The sequence below is a fragment of the Olea europaea genome, chromosome 5, assembly GCF_002742605.1.
Source record: "Olea europaea var. sylvestris chromosome 5, O_europaea_v1, whole genome shotgun sequence".
NCBI lineage: Eukaryota > Viridiplantae > Streptophyta > Magnoliopsida > Lamiales > Oleaceae > Olea > Olea europaea.
This window is the reverse complement of record NC_036241.1, coordinates 9,917,067-9,942,397: the sequence shown is the minus strand read 5'-3', so window position 1 is coordinate 9,942,397 and position 25,331 is coordinate 9,917,067. Positions and strand designations below refer to the sequence as shown.

General features: G+C 38.1%; 1 pseudogene; it reads right to left on the bottom strand.

Annotated features, from left to right (window-relative positions):
* Positions 1 to 544: 544 nt before the first annotated feature.
* The window catches only part of LOC111394219, a 37,251-nt pseudogene continuing 12,464 nt past the window's right edge, over positions 545 to 25,331 (bottom strand).

Here is a 25,331-nt window from a genome sequence, read left to right as displayed (position 1 = left end):
TGTTAACCGACTTAACAGACACGACTTTTAAGAACAGTATGTCTGTTCGGATTTTTGAGGCTTGTCTGAAAGGTGATGACTGTTCGAATGGCCACGAACAAGTCTATAAATAGCCAGCCTTTCTACCAGAAAATTTACACCATTTTCATTGCAAAACTTTCTGTGCTTTGAATCTCATTTCCCTCTCTCTCGTTCTGATATTGTCTCGAAGTCAAAAACACTTCGTTGAGTTCGTTGGAACTCCTACAGACTGCAGTGCTGCTTCCGTAGGAGACGAAAAATTCGTTCTATCCTGGGAAACGATTGCTGGACGCCTTTAGCACATTGAAGGCAGCAAATTCGTTTTAAGGACACATCGTGAAGTCGGTGGGCTCGAATTACAATTTCTGATCCTGTTGATCAATTCCTGCATTCAGGTAATTCTGTCCGATTGTTTTCGAAGGAGTGAATTCAAACTCTAGAAACAACACATTGTCTATCTAGAGGAGGGTGAGGAGCTAGAAAATTATAGCCAGTATCCACAAGGACGGTGCACAAAATTGGGTCACCTGTAAAGACTCCATGGTACGCCTGGGACTACAAGGCGAGGTTGGAGGCTATGTAGTGGAATACCAGAATGTGACATTTGTCTCCATACGAGGAGCAGGACATTTTGTTCCCAGATCACATCCTGAGCGAGTACTTGACTTGTTCTCCTCCTTAGAGGGACAACTTCTTCCGGTACAGAGCTAATTTTGATGTGAAAAATTATGTTTCTCAACATTCTAAAATGAGTGCTATTTTTGTCAATTGGTCACCTTTGCTTATTTGGATGATACTGCCTAGTTGGCAATCACCTGTTGGTCATTTGATGTTCACTCGGACTGTGCTAGTTTAGACTCTTTTTGGACTGTTGGATTTAATCAAGGGCTAACATGTTCTCTTGGAATATGGAACGTCCTTTTTGGGCCAAAAGTCACGAGACTTTTTCATTCTTCCAGATTTTTTTATCCTCTCTTCTTTGCGTCTTTGGGTCTGAAAAGTTCTTCTCTAATTTGTAAGGTTTCTGTAATGATCCAATGGAGTTTGTAGGTTTTAGATACGGTCAGGCCTGAGATATTGACTGATCTTGTATTGATTAATTCCAGAAATGTTTGGTTGATTTTATTTGGGTCGATTTGTGTGGTTTCACGAGATCGATTGGATCTGTGAATGAAACCTTGGGGTTTGAGTGGTTTTTCATGTACTCTTGCTCTCTTCGACCGTAGATTGTGTAACAGTGGAACGGACTGTCCTTGAGCCATCCAGATTAGGCCTGTTTAACTGGGTCAACATTTTTGGTGTTCTTGTTTTCGTTTTTGGTTTCTTTTTGTGTGTTGTTTTTGTTTTTGTTTTGACTCCAAATCTAAGAAATCAACCGTAAATTTCCAACGCTTGAGACGAGATATAAATGACTTTTGTTCTTATCGTATAGAAAAGTCTAATTCAGCAGATTTCATCAAAATAATGGAATTTAAATTTACAATGAAAAGTCGAAATTTGAATACTAAAAAAAAAACCACACACAAGAACCGTGCAGGTGAGGGTATCAAAATGGATCCTTACGCTAGGTTTTAAAATAATAAGAATCTCCAGAAAGGTGGTCAAGGTAAAAAAGTATGGATCACCATGTACAATGACTCAAAACATGGGGGTATCGAATTTGGAACGGTCAACTCGCCACCAGGTACTTATGACGACGAATGCATCTTTATCTTTATCTTCATTTTACATTTATATTCTCTAGCAAGTTGGGATTATGAAGACACTTTTCATTTTATTTTTAAATCGAAATTATTATTAGCTATCCAGGAATCTAACTTATGTTCGAGAATAACAAAACGCAAGTAAGAAATAGCAACTCACCACCTTGTACCACTAAATGAAATCATTGCATAATGAACTTGCATTTTTCACTAAGAAAGAGCTCCAAAAGAAATTTAGAAGAAAATAATAGAAAATGCAAAATGATTATAGGTGCTATACCAATATCAAACATTTGAAGTTCATTTAAATACATCTGAACCACAAAATCCCCATCCCTACTTTCCTAATCCACAGGATACAATACATCTGAACAACACAATCCCCATCCTTACTTTCCTAATCCACAAGATACAATATAAAAAACTGTTATACAGAGTATCAACCATGTTGTGAGATCATATTTTCCAAAGAATGAGATAATTAACAAAAATAATGCATTGTTGCATCAGACCAAGGATGTATGGACGGAGGTAAGTTCTAGGTGTAACCATGCCTTCTTTAATATATCCTAATCTTCATTCAAACTCACCTGGAAATCCATTCTCTCAGTGATTCCACCATGTCCCGGAATACTTTCACCAAAATCCTACAGCAAACAGAAATTATTGAAGAATGGGTAGTACAATGATACAACAGCTTTACCACATGGGTTGAAGCTCCACAGAAATTGAATTTAAAAAAAAAAAACAATAATTAACTCAGATTTGTGAGCTTAGCTCCAGTTTAAAAAAATTAATACTATCAGACCTTGATCTTGAAAGCTCTTTTAAAGCCACTTGCAAAAAAGCCTCCGAAAGGTGCTACAATTGAGGAAAAGACACTAAGCGCCAAGGCATGCCACTGTACTGGTAAAACAGAGATCTCTCTCCAAGGGAACTGTCAAAACAACCAAGAGTCACCGCACTAAATGAACAGATTTTGAAATATGAAATTCAACAAAAGTACAAAATCACTAAACAGAAATTTAAGGACGCTGGCAGTCTTTGACATTACAAAATTCCTAATAAGCCTTTTAACTCAAAAAAATAAATAAATAATAAATAATAAAAATCTATCCCTTACTACATATAGTATTAATTCAATCGAGCACAACCATAATGTACTATAGATAAGGATGAATACAACAATATTCTGGTGTCCATGACTCTTTCACAGGAAGAAGAAATTTAGTAAGGAAAGAAATTTTATCCTGATTAAAAAATAAAAGCGCAAAGAAAACTAAAAAAAGAAAGAGACTAACTTCCTCTCTCCCTTTCTCATGTCCCTCAACAAGTCAACAACCATAGATACTATAGCCACCGCCACCCCCAAGCACAACATGAGAACCCCACTCCATATTTACACACCCCGAATTCTCTCTCTTTGTTTTTTTCCTTTTTCCTTTTTCCTTTTTTTGTTTTTTGGGGTGTGTGCATGTGTTGTTGAATAGTTTGCAGTTGAAGCATATGTGAACCACCTTTTCCCACCCAGCTCTTACTTCAATCAGCATTACCACTGAATAATGTCTGGTTCTATCAATGGTGGAAGAAAAGCAGTGAAAGCATATGTGAGATTATTTTGCCAAGATTTAACTTCTCATTTGTCATAGCCATCATAGTCCATTTGTTATCCAATTTGTACAAAGAGTTTAGGCCACCTGTTTAGTTAATATTTGTTAGTGAACTTAAGAAAATAATGCAAGAAATTCTTTTCTTTAAAATTTATGAGAGGAGTAACGAGAAGAACACAAAATTGTGAATCCATTGGTAACACAGAAAAAATAGCGCAGGAATCGAAAATGACATTCTGAGATTGGTTTTCAAGTTATATTGTCCCAATAGAGAGAAGAACTTATGATTTCTTTTCGAGAAATTTCAAAACAAAATCTTTCGATTTCTTTCTTACTATGTTCAATTCTATGTATTCCTCTATTCGTAGAGTACATTGACTTTACAAAAATGGCTATAATAAAGTTTCTCTTATCGTATCAATATTCACTCTAGGAGGAACTTCTAGTGCAGTGCTAATGTTTTAATAACTGTCTTCATAGCTACCAGAATGTTTTAGCTTATGTTCCTACCTATTACCAGAATATATCAAAAAGAATGCAAATTTTAATTCGGGTTCGTTTGATTGCAAAGATGAAATTTGAGTGGAAAGAAAATGAATTTCAGGGAATTGAATTGCCTGAAAATTATTTTCTGAGAATTGTCAATTAATGGTGTTTAATTGGTATAATTTTTCATCTGAAAAATGTTGAAATAAAAGTGTCTTTTGGTATTTGTTTAGCTTAATTTTTCATGAAAATTGTCAATTTAAGGGATTTCCTCTTTTACAATTGTTCTTAGAACTTGTTTCCATTGCAAAAGAAAAAAAAAAGGAAACAAAAAATCATCTATCTTTTGGTGTTCGTTTGGCTTAGTTTTACACGAAAATTGTTAATTTAAGGCATATCATCTTTTACAATTGTTCCTAAAATTTGTTTCAACTGCCAAAAAATAAAAAATAAAAAAATAAATCGAAAAAGTTGGGAATCGCTTTTCATCAAAAAGCAAGAAAATGCTTATGTGGCATGGGTTTAGGAAAAATCTTTTCCATGGAAAATTTCTACCATCAAACATGCCAAAAAGTGGGAAATAGAATTTGATTTCCATTTTCCATGAAAAATGGAGGCATATCAAACAGGGCCTTAGGTTACTATGAAACATTTACTCATGGGTGTGGGCAATCTCTTCTATTTTGGTTTATTGGCTATCTTGGCTATATAGTTCATTTAGAGGAGAGGTCGAGCTTCCAGAAATAGTGGATGGTCTTATCAATATACAAATATATAACTCCCAAGGAATTTCAATTGCAATCATGTTCATCACCACAGGAATTAGGTTCAAGCTTTCCCATGTCCCTTCTCATCAATGGATTCCTCCAGTATATGAAGGATGCAATGCATTCGACAAATCCAACATCTCTATCTATCTCCGAGATGTTTAGATTTTTCAAAACTCCATGAACATTAAGAGAAATAATATCCTTACTCGGGCCAAGACAACACTTTCACTTGTCATATAACAATTAAGATGAAGCAGGATGTGAACCAATGAATCTCTTTATGATAAATATATCAATTTTTCAAGGTCTTTATCACGAGTAGTGCCGATAAATGATCGGATTAATGACTTACACAATACTTGAATTCTTGATATAGATGCTACATAATTAGTTCTTATCCTTCAGAGACAAGTGTAATAATAGCATTTGTCAACATCCAACAACGAGGAATCAAAGGAGTGAGACATTTATGATTGTCCATGTCCAACTCAAAAACTCTACATTCCCTTCTGCTTCAGCAAACATGTTGATTAAATTTGTGAAAAATGAATTAGGTGGTGGCTGAGAAAAAGAATTGATTAGAATTATTCGAGTTCCCACAGTAGATAGGAGGTTGCAGCATGTAAACTATGAAGCATGTAAACTATGAATTAGGTGGTGGCTGAGAAAAAGAATTGGTTAGAATTATTCGGGCAAGCACAATATGTAGCACAAATACGCCTTGACAATTTATCAAAAAAGTTGGATATGGACATCTCAGGGACAAATTGATTAGAGAACTATAAACATTTGTATTAGTCTTTAATAAATTATACCTTCAGTTTTTAGTTTTGATTTCTATTCTTGCAGGGGATTTTTAATCTTTTGAAGTGGAGGAGTGACTATTCGTTTTAATAAGAAATATTCTGGTTGTAAATCATAAATATTAATATCCATGTATCACAAAGTGCATATATTGTATATAAATCAAATTGACATGGATTTCATACATTTTTGCTCACATTATTTTGACTATTTACTCAAATGTTTGATAAACTGAAATTTTCCAGAATATTACATTCAAAAATTTACAACACTGGGCTAATTGAGTTCCTGATGTCTGGGTCTCTTGCGTGTCAGAAATTAAAAGGATATAAACAAACATGCTGGTGCCATATCCCTCACATGTCAAAAATTAAAAAGAAATAAAAAGTAGGACACAACACATGGCATTGGGACGTGTCCGAGGCATATTAGGGTTGTATCCTCACAAGTTGAAAATTCAAAAAGAATATGAAATAGAGCCACGTGGTGACATGTTCCATGCATATCACATTGCTATCCAAATTCAACATGTTTTGTACACACATACTCCACCATTCTAGTGTCCGTGCTTCACAGCATGGAGGCTAAAAATGAAGAGATATGGTAGGGAGAGTAGTAAGCTTTGCTATGGGTATGGGCTGCCAGTTAGATAAGGTTCAAGAGCGTTATTTGTCATGCCTTTTACAACATAGGCCACATCATCGATAGTCAGCCCCATGTACGCATGCCAAGGGGCAAAAATCTCCTGGCCAAACCCCCTTGGAATGAACCTATGTGGTGGCCAAACCCATGTTGTGGTCGAACTCTCAAGCACGGGACGAGGCTAAAGGAAACTAAAGAAAGGGCCTGGCAAAAAATCTTTAGAAAAGGATCTATTGAAGTGACTGATGTAACAACTCCCTACCATTGTCGCCATAGCTAACGTACTTGATCAAGTCTACTGCCACAGGTTACAACTTATGGAAAAAGAGTTGGTACTAACATTAATAGTTAGGGATTGATTGATGCCTTTGATAGGAAGTTATACGGAAGTATCACACTAGCTAGAGAAATGGGAGCACCCCCATTTATAACACACCATCTTATGGAATTCCTTATGGTGGACCATAGGTCCGCATATGACAGAGTACTAGGGTGACCCGCACTGAAAGAGCTCTGGGCAGTCACCTCTATTTACTACCCGTGCATGAAGTTCCCAAGTGAACGGGGCATTGTAACGGTTCAAGACGATCAAATGAGCTTAAGGAAGTGCTACCTCAGTTCGTTGAGAAAGTCCGAACCCCATAGTTTGAATATGATCCTCTAGGATATGGAGATGCTTAACGCACCTCAGAAGGTCCAAACCCCTAAAGAAGAGAGAAGCGTCAAAATGATGGACACCCTTACAGAAGGAGCCAACCCTGAACAAGGGGTGATGGAGATAATCTTGGATCCCAGGATAACAGAACCTGACTCATAGGCCACCCCAGTTGAGGAGTTAGAAGTCTTCCCAATGGACCTGTAGGACCCTAGTAAATTACTGATGGGAAAGGAATTGAACATTGAGAACAAGCAGAGGCTGAGCGTTTTCCTCCTCAACAACCTGGATGTCTTCGCTTGGAAGCATGGGGATATGGTGGGCATCGACCCCAAGGTTAGCTGCCACCATTACATTGACCCTAAATTTACCCCCTATCGACAAAGAGAAAAGCCCTGAACCTTGAGTGATATGAAGCATTGAAGGAGGAAGTTCAGAAGCTGGAGGATAACAGGTTCATCTAGGAAGCAATATAGCCTAAGTGGGTAACCAACCAGGTCCTAGTCAAAAAACACAATGTCAAGTGGAAGGTTTGCATAGATTTTTCTAATCTTAATGCCCAAAAGATAGCTTTTCCCTCTCCGGAATTAGTAAGCTCATGGACGCCACTGCAGGCCATAAGTTACTTAGTCTCATGGATGCCTACTCAATGTACAATCAAATACTCACGAACCAATCCGATGAGGAGCACATCGTTCATAACAGATACCGGGCTTCACTGTTATAGGGTCACGCCTTTCAGACTAAAGAACGTTGGGGCGACATATCAGAGATTTGTTAATAGAATGTTTTCCGACAATAGAAGTGTATGTGGATGATATGCTTGTGAAAAGCTTGTAAACCACGCTGAACACCTAGAGGAGGCCTTCCACATTTTAAGAAGGTACCACATGAAGCTGAACACATTGAAATGCTGTGGATGATATGCTTGTGAAAAGCTTGTAAACCACGCTGAACACCTAGAGGAGGCCTTCCACATTTTAAGAAGGTACCACATGAAGCTGAACACATTGAAATGCTGTGGATGATATGCTTGTGAAAAGCTTGTAAACCACGCTGAACACCTAGAGGAGGCCTTCCACATTTTAAGAAGGTACCACATGAAGCTGAACACATTGAAATGCTGTGGATGATATGCTTGTGAAAAGCTTGTAAACCACGCTGAACACCTAGAGGAGGCCTTCCACATTTTAAGAAGGTACCACATGAAGCTGAACACATTGAAATGCTGTGGATGATATGCTTGTGAAAAGCTTGTAAACCACGCTGAACACCTAGAGGAGGCCTTCCACATTTTAAGAAGGTACCACATGAAGCTGAACACATTGAAATGCTGTGGATGATATGCTTGTGAAAAGCTTGTAAACCACGCTGAACACCTAGAGGAGGCCTTCCACATTTTAAGAAGGTACCACATGAAGCTGAACACATTGAAATGCTGTGGATGATATGCTTGTGAAAAGCTTGTAAACCACGCTGAACACCTAGAGGAGGCCTTCCACATTTTAAGAAGGTACCACATGAAGCTGAACACATTGAAATGCTGTGGATGATATGCTTGTGAAAAGCTTGTAAACCACGCTGAACACCTAGAGGAGGCCTTCCACATTTTAAGAAGGTACCACATGAAGCTGAACACATTGAAATGCTGTGGATGATATGCTTGTGAAAAGCTTGTAAACCACGCTGAACACCTAGAGGAGGCCTTCCACATTTTAAGAAGGTACCACATGAAGCTGAACACATTGAAATGCTGTGGATGATATGCTTGTGAAAAGCTTGTAAACCACGCTGAACACCTAGAGGAGGCCTTCCACATTTTAAGAAGGTACCACATGAAGCTGAACACATTGAAATGCTGTGGATGATATGCTTGTGAAAAGCTTGTAAACCACGCTGAACACCTAGAGGAGGCCTTCCACATTTTAAGAAGGTACCACATGAAGCTGAACACATTGAAATGCGTGTTTGGCGTGGTTTCAGGGAAATTTCTGGGCTACATGGTTAATCAGCGTGGAATAGAAGCAAACCCAGACAAAATTAAAGCTCTGCTAGACATGAGATTCCCCAGCAAGCCTAAGGAAATGCGGGTTTGATGAGTCTACTTGTCACTAAGTCGATTCATTTCAAATGCAACTGACATGTGTCTCCCTTTCTTCAAATCATCAAAGGAGGAAAGAAATTCCAATGGAACGAAGAGTGCTAAGTAGCCCTCCAAGGGTTAAAGAAATATTTGGGCAGAGCCCCCCTCCTCTCGAAGCCCAAGGAAGGGAAGATCCTAATTTTGTACCTCGCTGTATCAGCAGAGGCCGTAAGTTCAGTCTTGGTTAGAGAAAAGGAGGGCACGCAGTTACTCATTTATTATGTGAGCAAGGCCCTCTCGTTGGCTAGGTCGAGATACACGGATGTGGAGAAGTTCGCTTTCTCCTTGACGACTGCTTCCAGAAAATTAAGGCCATACTTTTAGGCCCATAGCATACACATACTGATAAACCTACCTCTTAAACAAGTGTTACCGAAGTCGAATGCATTGGGCAGGCTAATGAAATAGGCGGTGGAATGAAGCAAGTTTGATATCTCATATAAGCTAAGAGCCTCAGTAAAGGGTCAAGCGTTGATAGACTTTAAATTCACCGAAGCTGAAAACATTGGTATGGAAGTGGAACCGTTGGACCCACAGCTTGGAGCCTATTTATTAATAGCTCCTCTAGTAAAATGGGTTTGGGAGCTGGAATTGTTTTGGTAAGCCCTGAGGAGCACCAATTCAATTGTGCCATCAGATTCGGTATTAGGGCCTCCAATAATGCGGCGAAATATGAAGCATTGCTGGCTGGCCTCAGACTTGCAAAGGAGACGCAGGTAAAAGGTTTATTTGTCAGTTGCGATTCACAGTTGGTGGTTAGCCAAGTCATGGACGATTTTTGTTGCGAGAGACAAAAACATGGCCTCATATCTGAAGAAGGTTGTGGAGTTGCTCTCACATTTTGAGAAGTTTGAACTGAATCAGATCCTAAGGACTGGAAATACATAAGTAGAGGCCTTGTCAAAATTGGCCAACAGCATGGATTCGGAGTTACTCAAGGTCCTTCCAATAGAACATCTTCCTAGGCCCTCTATATCCAAGGGGGACAAAGTGATGTGGATCGAAGGAGCCCCTCATTGGATGCAGCCGATCATTGCTTATCTTAGAGACCAAAAGCTGCCAAAAAACAAGAAGGAAGCTCACAAACTCAAGTGTAGAGCTGCACATTATGTCCTTTAGGATGAGGTACTGTATAAAAGAGGGTTCTCATCACGGGTCATGTGATGCACTGGTGGGGATGAGGCCAGTTATGTGCTGAGGAAGGTAAATGAAGGGATTTGCGATAATCATACTGTCGGCCTGGCTCTAGCGTGTAAGATACTAAGACAAGGGTATTACTGACCAATGCTAAACAAGGATGCCATCCAATTTGTAAGGAAATGTGACAAATGCCAACGCTTTTCATCTGTTCACGGGAAGTCATCTCAAGAGTTGACAGTTGTATCCAGCCCTTGGCCTTTCACCAAATGGGGGATCGACCTCATCAGCCCTTTCCCGAAAGGGAGAGGAAATGTTAGCTATGCTATAGTTGCCATTAATTACTTCACCAAATGTGTCGAAGCTGAGCCGCTTTCAAAGATTATTGAGGCTAGTACCTCCAAATTTATCTGGAAGAACATCATTTGCCGGTTCAGAATTCGTCACTCGCTCATATCAGGTAATGGTAGGCATTTCGACAACAGGAAAGTCAGGGATTTGTGTAAAGAACTAGGGATCAAAAACACTTCTCTACCCTCCATCACCTTCACCTTCAGGCAAATGGTCAAGTGGAAGCAGTGAACAAGACCATCAAGAGCATCTTGAAGAAGAAACATGATGCATCGAAAGGGGCTTGGGTTGACGAACTTTCTTACGTATTATGGGCAATCCGTACCACAAGCCGAACCACAACGGGAGAGACCCCCTTCTCCATGGTTTATAGCATCGAAGCTATGAGCCTCGTCTAGGTCGGACTCCTCTTACCTCGACGCTTACATTTCAACAAGATATCTAATGATGTAATACGATGATGTGAACTGGATTTTGTCGAAGAAAAGAGAGATGACTCTCAAATAAAGTTGGCCTCCTATCAGTAAAAGATGGCTAAGTATTACAATGCAAAGGTGAAGAAGAAATTGTTCCGCATGGACGACTTTGTGTTAAGAAAGGTTTTTCTTTTTCTAAAGACCCCGATGTTGGCTTGCTAAGTCCCAAATGGGAGGATAATACCGTATATCTGACGAGCTCAGGTTAGGGACATTTAGAATTGAGGCTTTGGATAGGAAAAAACAAACCTACCCATGGAATGTTAAGTATTTGCGAATATACTATCAATGATTGTTCTTATGCCCCCCTATTGTTCAGACCCTTGTGAATTGTTCATCAATGAAATGCATGGACTACTTCTCTTTGGAAAAATTATTATATGACAAGTTCATATACTACAAATTACCAAACTTAATTTGTCTGTGGAGTGCCCACAAGTCTCTCTGGAAAAGTTATTCTATGACAAGTTTATATACTGCAAATTACCTAAGTTTCTCGCCATAGGACTCTCTGGAAAAGTTATTATATGACAAGTTCATATAATGCAAATTACCTAAGTTATTTGTCTATGGCGAGCCTATAGGTCTCTCTGGAAAAGTTATTATATGATAAGTTTATATGCTACAAATTACCTAAGTTAATTTGTCTATGGTATGCCCATAGGTCTCTCTGGAAAAGTTATTATATGACAAGTTCATATACTGCAAATTACCTAAGTTTCTCGCCATAGTTCTCTCTGGAAAAGTTATTATATGACAAGTTCATATACTGCAAATTACCTAACTTAATTTGTCTATGGCGAGCCCATAAATCTCTTCAAAAAAATTATTATATGACAAGTTCATATACTGCAAATTACCTAAGTTAATTTGTCTATGACGATCCCGTAGATCTCTCTGGAAAAGTTATCATATGACGAGTTCATATACTACAAATTACCATTATGGCGAGCCAATGTGTTCTATACACTAACTATAAGTGGATGAAACATGGTCAACTCAGCAAAACCGGTTTATTAGAAAATCAGTATCATACATTTGTGCCTTTGACAAAATCAAGAGTACAAAAAAGAATCAGAGATTGAGCTGCATCCCCCTCATTTGCCATCCATTTAGATCCATCTCCCTCATCAGCCAGAGTTGAGGGCTCTGCTGGAATGAACTCCCCTATTATTTGGGTCAAATCTAGCCAAGGATGTAGCTCGGCCATCCTCACAAAGATTTTATTGTATGCAACCCCTTCAATACAAACCGAGGCTGTCACATTCAGACGTTTCAAGGAAATGGGCAATGTATTCATGAATGGTTGCATGTTGTCGATTTTATCCCGCAAGTGAACGGATCGTAACAAGTAGTAAAGTGGACCTTTTGAGTCCAGATTATCGTTCCTACGGAAGACTGTACTTTTAATGCCCAACTTATTATTTCTAACTTCTATTTGACAAAAATAAACAAAAACAATGATTAAATGTGATTTTTATTCTAAAGACTTAAAAATGCAATTGGATGCAACGAAAAGTGATTGAGAATTCAAACAATAAATGGACGTTAGGGCCGAACAATTTCACCTATTGGTCACCTTTACTTCATAAATCAAGATTCATAAAACCTAAGGTAGTGTTCGGTCGAATTCTTCTATTGTATTCAACTTATCCCTCTCGAGTTCTCATTGGGTCTAATTAATTAGTTTAATTCCATATCTCTATGCAAATTAAATTTAATTAAACGAAATATTGGTTCTAAGAATTCACACACGACCGCAGCAATCAATATAGGTATCTCTACGCGTTATATCAATTTACCGGATTTTAACATGCGGTCTAAACAAATAATCCGCATCTCCACGCAATCATTGTTCACAAATCATCTAATTAGTGATCAAGTAATTAAATGTATTAAGAACAACATTAAAATCAACACATAAAATATAAAAGTACTAGAATCTCAATTGCATGAAATAAAGGATTCCAAAAAATTACATTGTTCGCCCTAAAATCAAATTTAACTACTCATAATAATTGAAGAAAAATAGGAAATTGTCTTAGAATACATCACCGAATTTGTAATAAAGATGTAGAAGAAAAAGTGAAATTCTTGCACCAAGATCTCCTTCCTCTTCCAATGAATGCTTCCAATCTTCAATTCTTAGTGTTAATCTTCTTAAATTTCTCCTTTGAATCTCCATTCATGTTGTTTTCTCTCCAATATGTCAAGAGATTCCATTTTGAGAGAGTTGAAAAAGCACTATCTCTTCTATACATCCGCCCTTTCTCAACGCATTTCTTTAGACAAAGACTCCGTTTTTTCGCGTGGCTTGATTCCACAGATTTTTAGTGTGCGGCCCCCCACTAATTTAGGTCTTCAATTTTGTGTTTATAATGTCTTGGAGGTTAGGGAAAGATTTGGAAATGAGTTGGGCCGAAAAAGAATGGTAAAAACCTAAAAAAATTACTCTCGTACGGCGGCGCCTGGGAGCTGCGATTTGGGCGCCTAGGCACTGACTTTCTGTTAAAATTTCAGCATCATGGCGCTGAGGACTACTTCGGTTGTACTGGACAACTTTCAGTATTTTTATCATAACTTTTTCGTTCGATATCCGATTGAAGTGATTCAAGATGCGTTGGAAAGCTAATTCAAAGGACCACAATTTTGCTTCAGGAATCATTCTCCAATTCCATCGTTTTCTATGTCAAAATGAGTCTAAATGTGAGACCAAAACTTCGGTGGAAATCATTTTGGTTGGAAAATGATTTATGATCATATCTTGACTAAATTTGATCCCTTTGACACCTTCCTTCATCCAATTGGCTTCTAGAACTCTTGGATTTTAATCCTCGAACTTTGGATCTCTTACGTTTTGGTTATTTCATCCAATTTCGCTAGCTTTTGCCTATTTCCTTCCTTTGACCTCTTTTAGCTCTTGTTTTCTCCACTTCAATCAATCTACAAAACAACACCAAAATCACTTGTTAGCACTTGTAAAATACTCTCCAAGATAGCAAAATCATGAAATTAATGGCATAATATAATGAGTGTAAATCACTCATCAAACACCCTCAAACTTAATCTTTTGCTTGTCCTCAAGCAGACACCAAAAAACCTGTAAAAATAATTAATGGACACACAAGCACAACTAAGACAAACAAAATCACTTAAAATAAATTTCGCTAGATAGCTTGCCTTCATGTTTGAGAATTAAAAACATAACTTCGATTCCATGAACCACTTCAAAGCTATAATGCAAAAGTTAAATTCTCGCCTATTCAATGCACAATGGGTGTGTGTGTGTGGAGAGTCAAGTGCAACGCTGTACAATAATAAGTTGACCCAATTCCCGACCTTAGAAGTCAAATTTTTCCTTACTTTGCTCGTGGGATTTACACACCCCAAACTTATTTTCTTTTCTCTTTCCAAGGGTGTAACATAAGGTTAAATTTTCAATACTAATTTTTTACACCACTCAAGTTTGGTTAGATTTTACTGATTATAGTTCCACATGTCAACAAATGAGGATTCTCCTTATTTTTGACTTCTTCAACCTCTAGAAATCAACCAAGTTACTTACCCCTTATCAAAGGTCTAATCCTCTAAAACAAGTGTTCGGGACTTAATTAAGGCATTTGATATCTATTTTTTTTCTCTTTTTATTTTTTAATTTTTTTCATATATATCTTTATTCTTTAATCACTCTTTGTGCGGACGTCTCTCCCTTAAACTTTCTAAATGACCCTTGTAGCGAGTTTTAGGCCGATGACTCCCAAATCAGATAACTTTAGAGCACCAGGTTTTAAACCCTTATAGGCTTGATCACTCGAGTCATAAAAGCTACGAAGAGACGATTCACAATGAGATTATTAAAGTTGTCCTCATTGGGATCTTTTTTTTTTTATACGGTGATTAGTGCAATGCCCCTTATTAAACATCTATCCTCGAAAATCGACATCTAACTTAAGATTTTCACTGAATTTTCATCCCATTAGTTTCAGACAATCCACACAAAAATTAACACACACGAAATCCACATTTATCTCCAAACTTCCCTACAACAGTGTAATCATCTAAACGTCATAAGTTTGGTTTAAGGGTATTGTGATGTTTAATGGTTGTTTGGATTTAGCATCTAAGTTCTCTATTTCAACCTATAAACATGAATCAACCTCTTCATGCACAACGCTACAATCAACTCACGTGCAAAAATAATTTTCACATGAATAAGCAAAAATTTAACTCAAACACATAACTCGTCCACAATTCATAAATCAACGCATGTTTTCAATTACACATATCAATATCGGCAAGGTTATCTAACACACACAAGCATGCAAAAAAAGAAATGAATTTTTTTTTAATAAAAATACAAACACATAAAATAAGCGAATCACACATAAGCATTCGAGAAACTCAACAATGTAAGCAAATGATGTCACTCCCTCAAACTTAACTAAAACATTGTCCTCAATGTGAAATTTAAAGGAAAAGGAGGAGGACTTCCCTAAAATGTCAGTATTACCTATGATGTTGTGGTATCTTGGTGTTGCATTTGATTGACTCTTCTTCTACATTTTTTCCCAAACTTGAGATTTGTCCCATTTTCTCCATGTCCATGTTGGTTTGAGTGTTCTGCGACGTCATGTTTCTGAAAAATCAAATTTGAAAAATTAAACTCATGGAACATGAATTACTTAGCTCAAACATTTAATAACTAACTTAATTACTCCAAGACCTATGGGTAGAAGGTGTATGGGTGATGATTTCTAAATAAACTATAAATTAAATTATCTTAGAATTTTGAAAACAAAATAAATAAAATAAAAGCTTGGGTTGCCTCCCAAGAAGCACTTCTTTTAAGTCATTAGCTTGACTTGTGCCGCTGTATCATGGTGGCTCAAACCAAGTTATTCCATCATTGCACTTTGTGCAATTTTCATTGATGTAATCCTTTTTTGCTCTCCAAATTTTGATTTGTCCATTCTTATCTCTACCAAAGAAGTTCTCCAAAATTTGTTTTTTGTTTTGATAGCTTCGTTGATCAGGTAGCTCTTCTTCATCAATTCTACAGCAATCATTTTTATTGGGAGGTTTCTGATATTGGATGTAAATATTGAATATCTCCTGCTTGTCCTCCACTCTCAAGATTAGTTCTCCATTCTCCATGTCAATAAGGGTTCGTCCCGTTGCTAAGAATGGTCGACCCAATATAATTGGAATGTCTCGATCTTCTGGTATGTCCAATACAATGAAATCCACAGGAAATATTAAATTTCCTACTTTGACAAGTACATCCTCAACTTTGCCACGTGGCCTTGTGATCGTTCTATCAGCGAGTTTTAGCGTTATTGATGTTGAGTTGACTTCACCTAGTCCCAATTTCCTGTAAGCAGAATAGGACATTAGATTGCACCTGGCACCAGTGTCACACAATGCATTAGTTGAATAGGAATTTCCAATTGAAACTGGTAAAGTAAAACTCCCTGGATCCTTCAATTTAGGAGGCAATTTTCTCTGGACTCTTGCACTACTTTCCTCAGTTAATGCAACGGTTTCAAACTCCGGAAGCTTTCTTTTCTTTGTCAACATCTCTCTCAAAAATTTCTTATAGCTTGGAATTTGTAGTATCGCATCTATGAACGGAACATTGATCTGGAGCTTCTTGAGAACATCGAGGAATTTTTCATAGTTTGTGTCTTGTTTGTTCTTCTTGAGCTTTTGAGGAAAGGGAATGGGAGGCATGTAAGCTTTGTCTAGACTTGGTGCTTTGGCAGCTGATGTTTCTGTACCTTCTCTATTTTCAGTTGCATTTGGTGCAGATTTTTCTACCCTTGTAGCTTCATTAATCACTTCTTGGCCATCTTTTCTTTTGGGTCTCTCTGTAGTGATCTCTGGTGATTGTACCTCGCTCTTTGTATTTATGACATGAATATTTTGCTCCATCGACTTCTTTCGAAGTCTTTGGGGGAAACGGAAGTGGAGGTACATATGCTTTAACTTTTACGGGGGCCCTAGGTGGATCGTTCTCCACCACTTCAATTGCCATCAACTGTTCCTTAGGATTTATCATTGTATTGCCAGCCAATGTTCCTTGTGGACGTCCTGCAAGATGTTGTGCTATCTAACCAATTTGTGTCTCCAGTTTTTTGATGGATGCATGCTGATTTTGAAAGTTCGTGTCAATTTGCTGGAACACTTTGTCCGTCTTCTGCACATATTGTTGAAACATCTCCCCCAAACTTGGTCTTCTTTCTTGTTGGAAATTGTTACCATATGAGTTGAAATTACGGGAGCTATTTTGAATAAAGTTTACTTGTTCCTCTGAAGAAGTGAGCATCATGCAGCTCTCTGTAGCGTGATTTCTCCCACAATTCTCACATGCTGAACTTTCCATCATTGCATTGGCTCCATGTGTTTGCAAAAGCTGCTATCTGTGCGTTGGTAGATGTCGTGCTGTCTAATTCATACATTCTTCCTGCCTTTGGTGGTACCACTCTTTCTGATGAGAACATTGAATGTGTGGTGGCAATTAGCTCAAATAGATCCATGATTTGTTGCACTGATGTCCCTATGATTGATCCACCAGCAAAGGCACCAACTTGAGATTTTAACAATGGTGTAAGTCCAGTGTAGAAGTACTGCACTTGGTTTCCTTGAGTGATTCCATGGTTTGGACATTTTCTCATCAGCTCATTAAATCTATTCCATGCTTCGTGATTGCTTTCTCCCTCTTTCTGTTGAAAAGTTTGAATTTTCAATCTGATTTTAGCTACTCTGGCTGGTGGGAAGAATTTGTTGCAAAATTTCCTGATCAGTTCTTCCCATGTAGTAATGCTGGCATGAGGCTCCGCATCTAACCACTCCAATGCAGCATCTCTCAATGTAAATGGAAATAGTCGTAATTTAATAGCATCTTCATTGACCCCCGGAGCATGAACGTTCTGACAATTTCTGAGAAATCTGGAGATATGTGTGTTCGGATTCTCATGAGGTAACCCTTAGAATTGTAGAGTGTTGCTCATCAAGTTAATCCAATCCGGCCTGATCTGAAAGTTATTCATCCCAAAATCTGGATACATAATACTGGAGTGCATGGGTGCTGCTATAGGTGTCAGGAACATTGATACTGGCAAATCACCTTCATTTATTTCCCTTCGCTCATGCTGTTGTTCCTGTGGTGCCACGCTTGCGACCATTTGTCCAATCGGCTGAATAGGGATATGAATTTGTTGATTGTTAGCCATTTGATGTTGCTGTTTTTGTTTGTGTTCCTTGCGTCTTCGTCTGAATGTACGTTCTATCTCTGAATCAAACGGTTCAAGATCGTCGCATTGGGCACGGAGCATACAACGAACACAATTTTCTGTAATTAAAAGAAAAATAAACAAATCAAATAACAGTCAAAATAAAAAAATAAAAAAAATAAATTAAGACTAAAAGAAACAGTCTCCGGCAACGGTGCCAAAAACTTGTTGTCGATTTTATCCCGCAAGTAACGGATCGTAACAAGTAGTAAAGTGGACCTTTTGAGTCCAGATTATCGTTCCCACGAGGACTGTACTTTTAATGCCCAATTTATTATTTCTAACTTCTATTTGACAAAAATAAACAAAAACAATGATTAAATGTGATTTTTATTCTAAAGACTTAAAAATGCGATTGGATGCAACAAAAAGTGATTGAGAATTCAAACAATATATGGACGTTAGGGCTGAACAATTTTACCTATTGGTCACATTTACTTCATAAACCAAGATTCATAAAACTTAAGGTAGTGTTCGGTCGAATTCTTCTATTGTGTTCAACTTACCCCTCTCGAGTTCTCATTGAGCCTATTTAATTAGTTTAATTCTATATCTCTATGCAAATTAAATTTAATTAAACGAAACATTGGTTCTAAGAATTCACACACGACCGCAGCAATCAATATAGGTATCTCTATACGTTATATCAATTTACCGGATTTTAACATGTGGTCTAAATAAATAATCTGCATCTCTATGTAATCATTATTCACAAATCATCTAATTAGTGATCAAGTAATTAAATGTATTAAGAACAACATTAAATTCAACACATAAAATATAAAAGCACTAGAATCTCAATTGCATGAAATAAATGATTCCAAAAGATTACATTGTTCGCCCTAAAATCAAATTTAACTACTCATAATAATGGATGAAAAATAGGAAATTGTCTTAAAATACATCACCGGATTTGTAATAAAGATGTAGAAGAAAAAATGAAATTCTTGCACCAAGATCTCCTTCCTCTTCCAATGAATGCTTCCAATCTTCAATTCTTAGTGTTAATCTTCTTGAATTTCTCCTTTGAATCTCCATTCTTGTTGTTTTCTCTCCAATATGTCAAGAACGCATGGCTTGATTCCACAGATTTTTAGTGTACGGCTCCCCACTAATTTAGGTCTTCAATTCTGTGTTTATAATGTCTTAGAGTTTAGGGAAAGATTTGGAGATGAGTTGGGCCGAAAAAGAATGGTAAAAACCTAAAAAAATTACTCTCGCACGGCGGCGCCTACGCGCTGCGATTTGGGCTCCTAGGCGTTGACTTTCTGTCAAAATTTCAGCATCATGGCGCCTGGACGCTGAGGACTACTTCGGTTGCACTGGATAGCTTTCAATATTTTTGTCATAACTATTTTGTTCGATATCCGATTGAAGCGATTCAAGATGCGTTGGAAAGCTAATTCAAAGGAATACAATTTTGCTTCAAGAATCATTCTCCAATTTGATCGTTTTCTATGTCAAAATGAGTCTAAATGTGAGACCAAAACTCCGGCGCAAAACTTTTTGGTTGGAAAATGATTTATGATCATATCTCGACTAAATTTGATCCCTTTGACACCTTCCTTCATCCAATTGGCATCTAGAACTCTCGGATCTTCATTTCAAGTTTTTCGACATGACTTTTGATTGATTGCATTTTAATCCTCAAACTTTGGATCTCTTACGTTTTGGTCATTTCATCCAATTTCGCTAGCTTTTGCCTATTTCCTTCCTTTGACCTTTTTTAGCTCTTGTTTTCTCCACTTCCATCAATCTACAAAACAACACCAAAATCACTTGTTAGCACTTCTCAAATACTCTCCAAGATAGCAAAATCATGAAATTAATGACATAATATAGTGAGTGTAAATCACTCATCACTGCATCCTCTACTCCTTCTAGCTGCTGTTTCAAATTTTCACCCTCAGTAGTGTGCTCATCAACTTTGGCCTTCAGTTCTGCTTTTTCTTTATTAACTGCCTCCAAGGCTGTCGAAAGCCATCTTCTGAAGATCGTTAAAATTCTCGACCGTCTTCGTTAAGGTATTCACCTCAGATCGGCTCAGATGGACTTTTATCTTTAAGTCATTATTCGTAGAAGTAAGCTGCTCTATTACTGACTCCAAATTAACTCGTTTCATCTCCGAGGCCTCAATAACCTCGCCAGCAGAAGAAGCCTCAGCTTTGAATCTTTTGGCCTCTGCCTCCACCTCGATTGCCTATGCTCAAACTCCCTGTTGGCCCTGTGCAGCCTCTTCATATCTATCTGGGCATTCAGAAAGAAGCCCTACAAACGAGCCTACAAGGAAAGGTTGGCCTCTACCATGCCCAATGTGTCACAGGCTTTAGCGTAAGAAGAGTACTTGTCAGTCCAATATTTGTGGTACACTCTTGTCATCGATTGGACCTCAACAGGGAGCATCTCCACCAACTCAGGGGCAATCTCATCAGATTTGTCCCTAAAATGTTTTAGGCTTTACCCTCTGAAGTGGAGCTTCGGATAACTTACCTGTTCCCCTTCTTCCTTAACTACCTCATCCGGTTAAATTATTTTTATCACAGAAATTGGCTCTACCTCAGTTGGTTTCTTGAGCGATTCATCGACCATAGTCTGTTGCTATGGGGCGGTGGGGGCCCATTATTCTTCGTGAGGACCAACCTCCTTTTCTTCTCACTTCCTCCAGAGGGCTCAGTTTTCTCCTTCTCCTTCGCCTCTTCTTTCTTCTTTGGAGGAGGAGGAGGAGGAGGGTTCAATTTTGATAGACGGGCAAGCTTGTCCTGTTGATTCTTGTAGGTCGAAGAACCAGAACTCATGGGTTTCTTTTTCTTATACTTAGTGAGCCACCTCATAAAGAACATGTCTGGCTTGGCATATTCTTTCCTGTCTCGTTACTCTGCAAAAGGATTAAACAATTTATATTAGTAGTATACCAAATAACATCGAACGAAACGTGACGAAGCCCCTACCCTTGGTCGGCATTAGGAGATGGGTCACGAACGAGTTTCTCTTTCTAATAACGATTTGGAAAAATCTCCTCTCCAATGGATGCTAGTATATAGCCCTCAAAATAGCCTACTCGGACAGCTTTAGCTCAAACCAATCCACTTTAGCTACACAAAAGGTCACTTAGAAACATACAATGTAAACAAAGATATAAGGAATTCTCAATTGGAATTAAACTCACTATACTCATGGTATTGGGTTGACACAGTAATTTCAAGGACCACATCCCCCTCCATAGCCTGCTAGCGACCCCTAACCCAGTACCATGATGACTTTTTGTTCTTGATCGACGTAGGAGTGTCCCAGATGAAAGAAGAATGCGAAGCCCAAGGTTAATACAATACGACCCCTTACAGTCCTCCCAAACACTAGAAGCTCAGGGTTGAAAGAGGGTTTAGAAAACATGGGAGGCATATCCTCACCAAGAGTGACATCTTTATGGAAAAAGTAGGCCCAATGCCATCTCCATGCGTTCGGTACTAGTTGGGTTGGAGCTAGGATGTACAGCCTAAGTAAATACCTAAAGAAGGGGTACAAAGGTAGTTTCATCCCACCACCCAATATGGCTTCACTCATTGCGATACACCCCTTCCTAGGATAACAAGCCCTTTCATCAGGAGTCGGCACAAACATTTCCACTGTATCAGGGATCCTATACCTCTCCTGAAAGGTATCTAATTTACTCTCCTTCACACAGGAGGACCATAATAAAGCCCTCCACCTCACATGACAGTCAATGGGTCCCTCTGGTATCATCTACTCATTATAAAGACCCCTATCGCCTCCATAATCCTCTTTGTTGTAATAGGTGAGGGTAAACCATCCTTAGCGTATATAAGGGCCATATCTGTTTTCTCAAAAACCCCCTGGGAGTGTTTTTCTTAGAGAAAGAGGCCATTGAAGAAATTCAGTTTAAAATAAGAGTCCGAATTTTCACTTACACAAATATGGTTGCACTGGAAACCTAGGGCACAAAGTTACTCGTCGAAATTTCCTAACAACGGTCGAGGATCACAGAAATTTTATAGGAATAGAAACGCAATACGCAAGCCAAAGTTTTCATAAAATGAAAAAGGAGACAAGTACTTAACCCACTCCTTTTATAGGCAGGAAGATGATAAATCTACCGTTGAATTAATTCTCGAATAAATCTCAATCGTACATTTGTACTATCGTATACAACATTGAAATGGAAAGGCATGCATCAGAGTTTTGAATCAACGTTCTTGATGAAATCGTCTCAACTCCTTCAGCTATTCCAGCATCATCATTGCACATTTAATGCTCACAAGAAAATGAAAAGTGGGTGCCGTAAAAGCCACAATCTTGTCGTATCTTGGGTACTAGCATTTTTTTCAAATCATAATAACATGCATACAGAACTTCTTCTTGAAAAATCAACATGGCTTCCACTAAGTTAAACATGCTCCCCTCTCCACAAGGCATCGCCTTTTCATCTTGAATCCTCATCATGACTTCGACTAAGTTCAACAAGCTCGCCTCTCCACAAGGCATCGCCGTCTCTTCTTGAAACCTCATCACGGCTTCTAATAAGTACAACAGGCTCATCTTTCCACAAGGAATCACCTTTTCTTCTTGAAGCCTCATCATGGCTTCCACTAAGACAACATGCTCGTCTCTTCACATGGCATCGCCTCTTCTTCTTAAAGCCTCATCATGGCTTTCACTATGTACAACAAGCTTGTCTCTTCAGACATCACCTCTTCTTCTTGAAGCCTCATCACGGCTTCCACTAAGGTCAACAGTGATGTGATCCACACTTCAATAAATTTTACAGAAAGTTCCAGTTTTGTGCAAGTTATCAAATATTGATAGAATTCCATGTTGGTCGACAGTTTTGTGGTCCTTTAGGATTTGTCTTTTTATTTAATTAGGATTCTACTATTTTTAATATCTTTAGTTATTTAGGACGTGTTTTACTTTATTTAAAAATAGGTTTTTAGGATTTTAATTCCTTTTTAATTATTTTCTAGGTTTAGTATAAATAGGACTATTTCATTCTTTGTATTTTTCAGACTCCGATATTTTTAGAATTAATTCGAGAGACTTTTTCGCTTCCAATATTTGTTATTGTGTGGAACAACCGAACTTATCAAGATTTTGCGATCTTGTGGCGTTTAAAACCCGGGTAAGATTCAGTTAATTATGTAATCAAAAGATCATTTGTGTATTTGTTACCTTGGGGTTGTTTGATTCATTAATTGGTTGGGTTAAATCCAAATTCGGATTAAATTTATAAGTTTCGTGATCAAAAGGTCAATGGTTTAATATATTATTGGTTGTTTGGTCCACAAATTTGTGAATTGAGTCCTAACTTTGATTTTTGACTTTCTTGGGGGTTGTGTGGGTTTAATAACGATTTGGCTATCCGGGTTCACATCAAACAGGCTTGCCTCTCCACAAGGCATTGCCTCTTCTTCTTGAAGCCTCATCACGGCTTCTACTCAGTACAACAGGCTCGTCTCTCCACAAGACATCGTATATTCTTCTCGAAGTCTCATCACGGCTTCTACTAAGTTCAATAGGCTCGCCTCTCCACAAGGCATTTACCACTCCTACTTGCATGATTTATGCGATATTCCACACTTTTTTCTTTCTTCTAACTTTCAAGTCCACGCATCATATGAATATCCATCCCTGGACTTCGAGGACTCTGTGGTATTCCACAATCTTTTTCTTTCTCCTAACTTTCAAGTCCACGCATTATATGAATATCCATACCTGGACTTCGGGGACTACTATTATGCCATTCAGGACATAGGCCACATCATCGACAGTCGGCCCCACGTAAGCAAACCAGGTGGCAAAAATCCGCGATCTAACCCCCGTAGGACGAACTTATGTGGTGGCCGAACCCATGTTATGGTCGAACTCTTAGGCAGTGGATGAGGCTAAAGGAAACTAAAGAACTGGCAGGAATCTTTAGAAACGGATCTATTAAAGTGACTGAAGTGACAACTCCCAGGCACCGCCGCCATAGCTAACCTACTTGGTCAAGTCTACTGCCATAGGCTACAACTTATGGAAGAAGAGTTGGTACTAGCATTAATAGTTCGGGATTGATTGTTGCCCATGATGGAAAGTTATACCCACTTGGATGAGGCCACACGTCTTCTCATCTAACGCCTCACTCATTATCTCACACTATAAAAGCTCACATTTGATGTCATTCCAGAGGTAATCCAAGTTTAGACTGTGATACTATAACTTTGCTCTATATAATCTTTATTTTACCCCAATACCGCCCCCATTTACATTAAGAGCTCACATTATAAGCCCTCCCACACTCATATACTTCTTTCCAAGTTGACTTGACCGTCGGAGTGCGTGCGACCGGCTCCACTCCCACAAGAGAAGGCCGCGTGTGGTTAACTGTTTGTCCCAGTGTGCAGGAATATGGCTTGTTTGGATGTGAGAGGTCTTGGGATCTATTGGCCATATTGGAGGTACATTCTTCGAGGTCAACAGTATTCACGCTATACAACGAGTTACGATTGGTTGATAATTATGAGATATTGGAGACATTGGTTCCAATCTCCAAAAGGTAGGGGAAATGAAAAGTGAGTTTTTATTAAGATTTTCATTTTTGAAGCTCTTTTAAATTTGGGATTTATTTCTCAATATAACAGCTATAAAAATGGCATATGTATGATCTTCATGTCACCACAACAAAAGAAAATGATACGACCAAGTAAATGAGTATGTGCAATAGAAGTACTTCATTTATTCCTTTGCAAAGCGAGGAGAGAAATTAGTATGGAATGAAGTTAAGAGAATGGAACATAACTTTCAGGAAAGATTCTTTTTACAAAGTTTTAACAAGATAGAAAGGATCAATAGTTATATAATTCCTAATTATAAATCTTAAAAAACAAGCGTCATTAACTTGCGATGCATAAGATACTTTCATGCACAGAAAAGTCAATTTTATCAATATAGAAACTTTTAGAGAAGAAGATACATGGATAACCCTGGGCAGATAGAAATACCAATTGCCCATTGAGGAAATCATTGAGGGATAGTAAAATAATATGGCTTAAACAGTGAGCCAGGATCACAATGAAGCCAGCCAGTTGATAAATCCTGCATATCACAGATCACTGTATAATTTAACTTCCTTAGAAACAAACATAACTAGATATAAAAAGGTTATTAGGCATGAGGTACCAAACGTCACCTTTCTAGGACATGTTAACCACTGAAAAAGACCCAATATATTTGCAAGCTGCATAAAC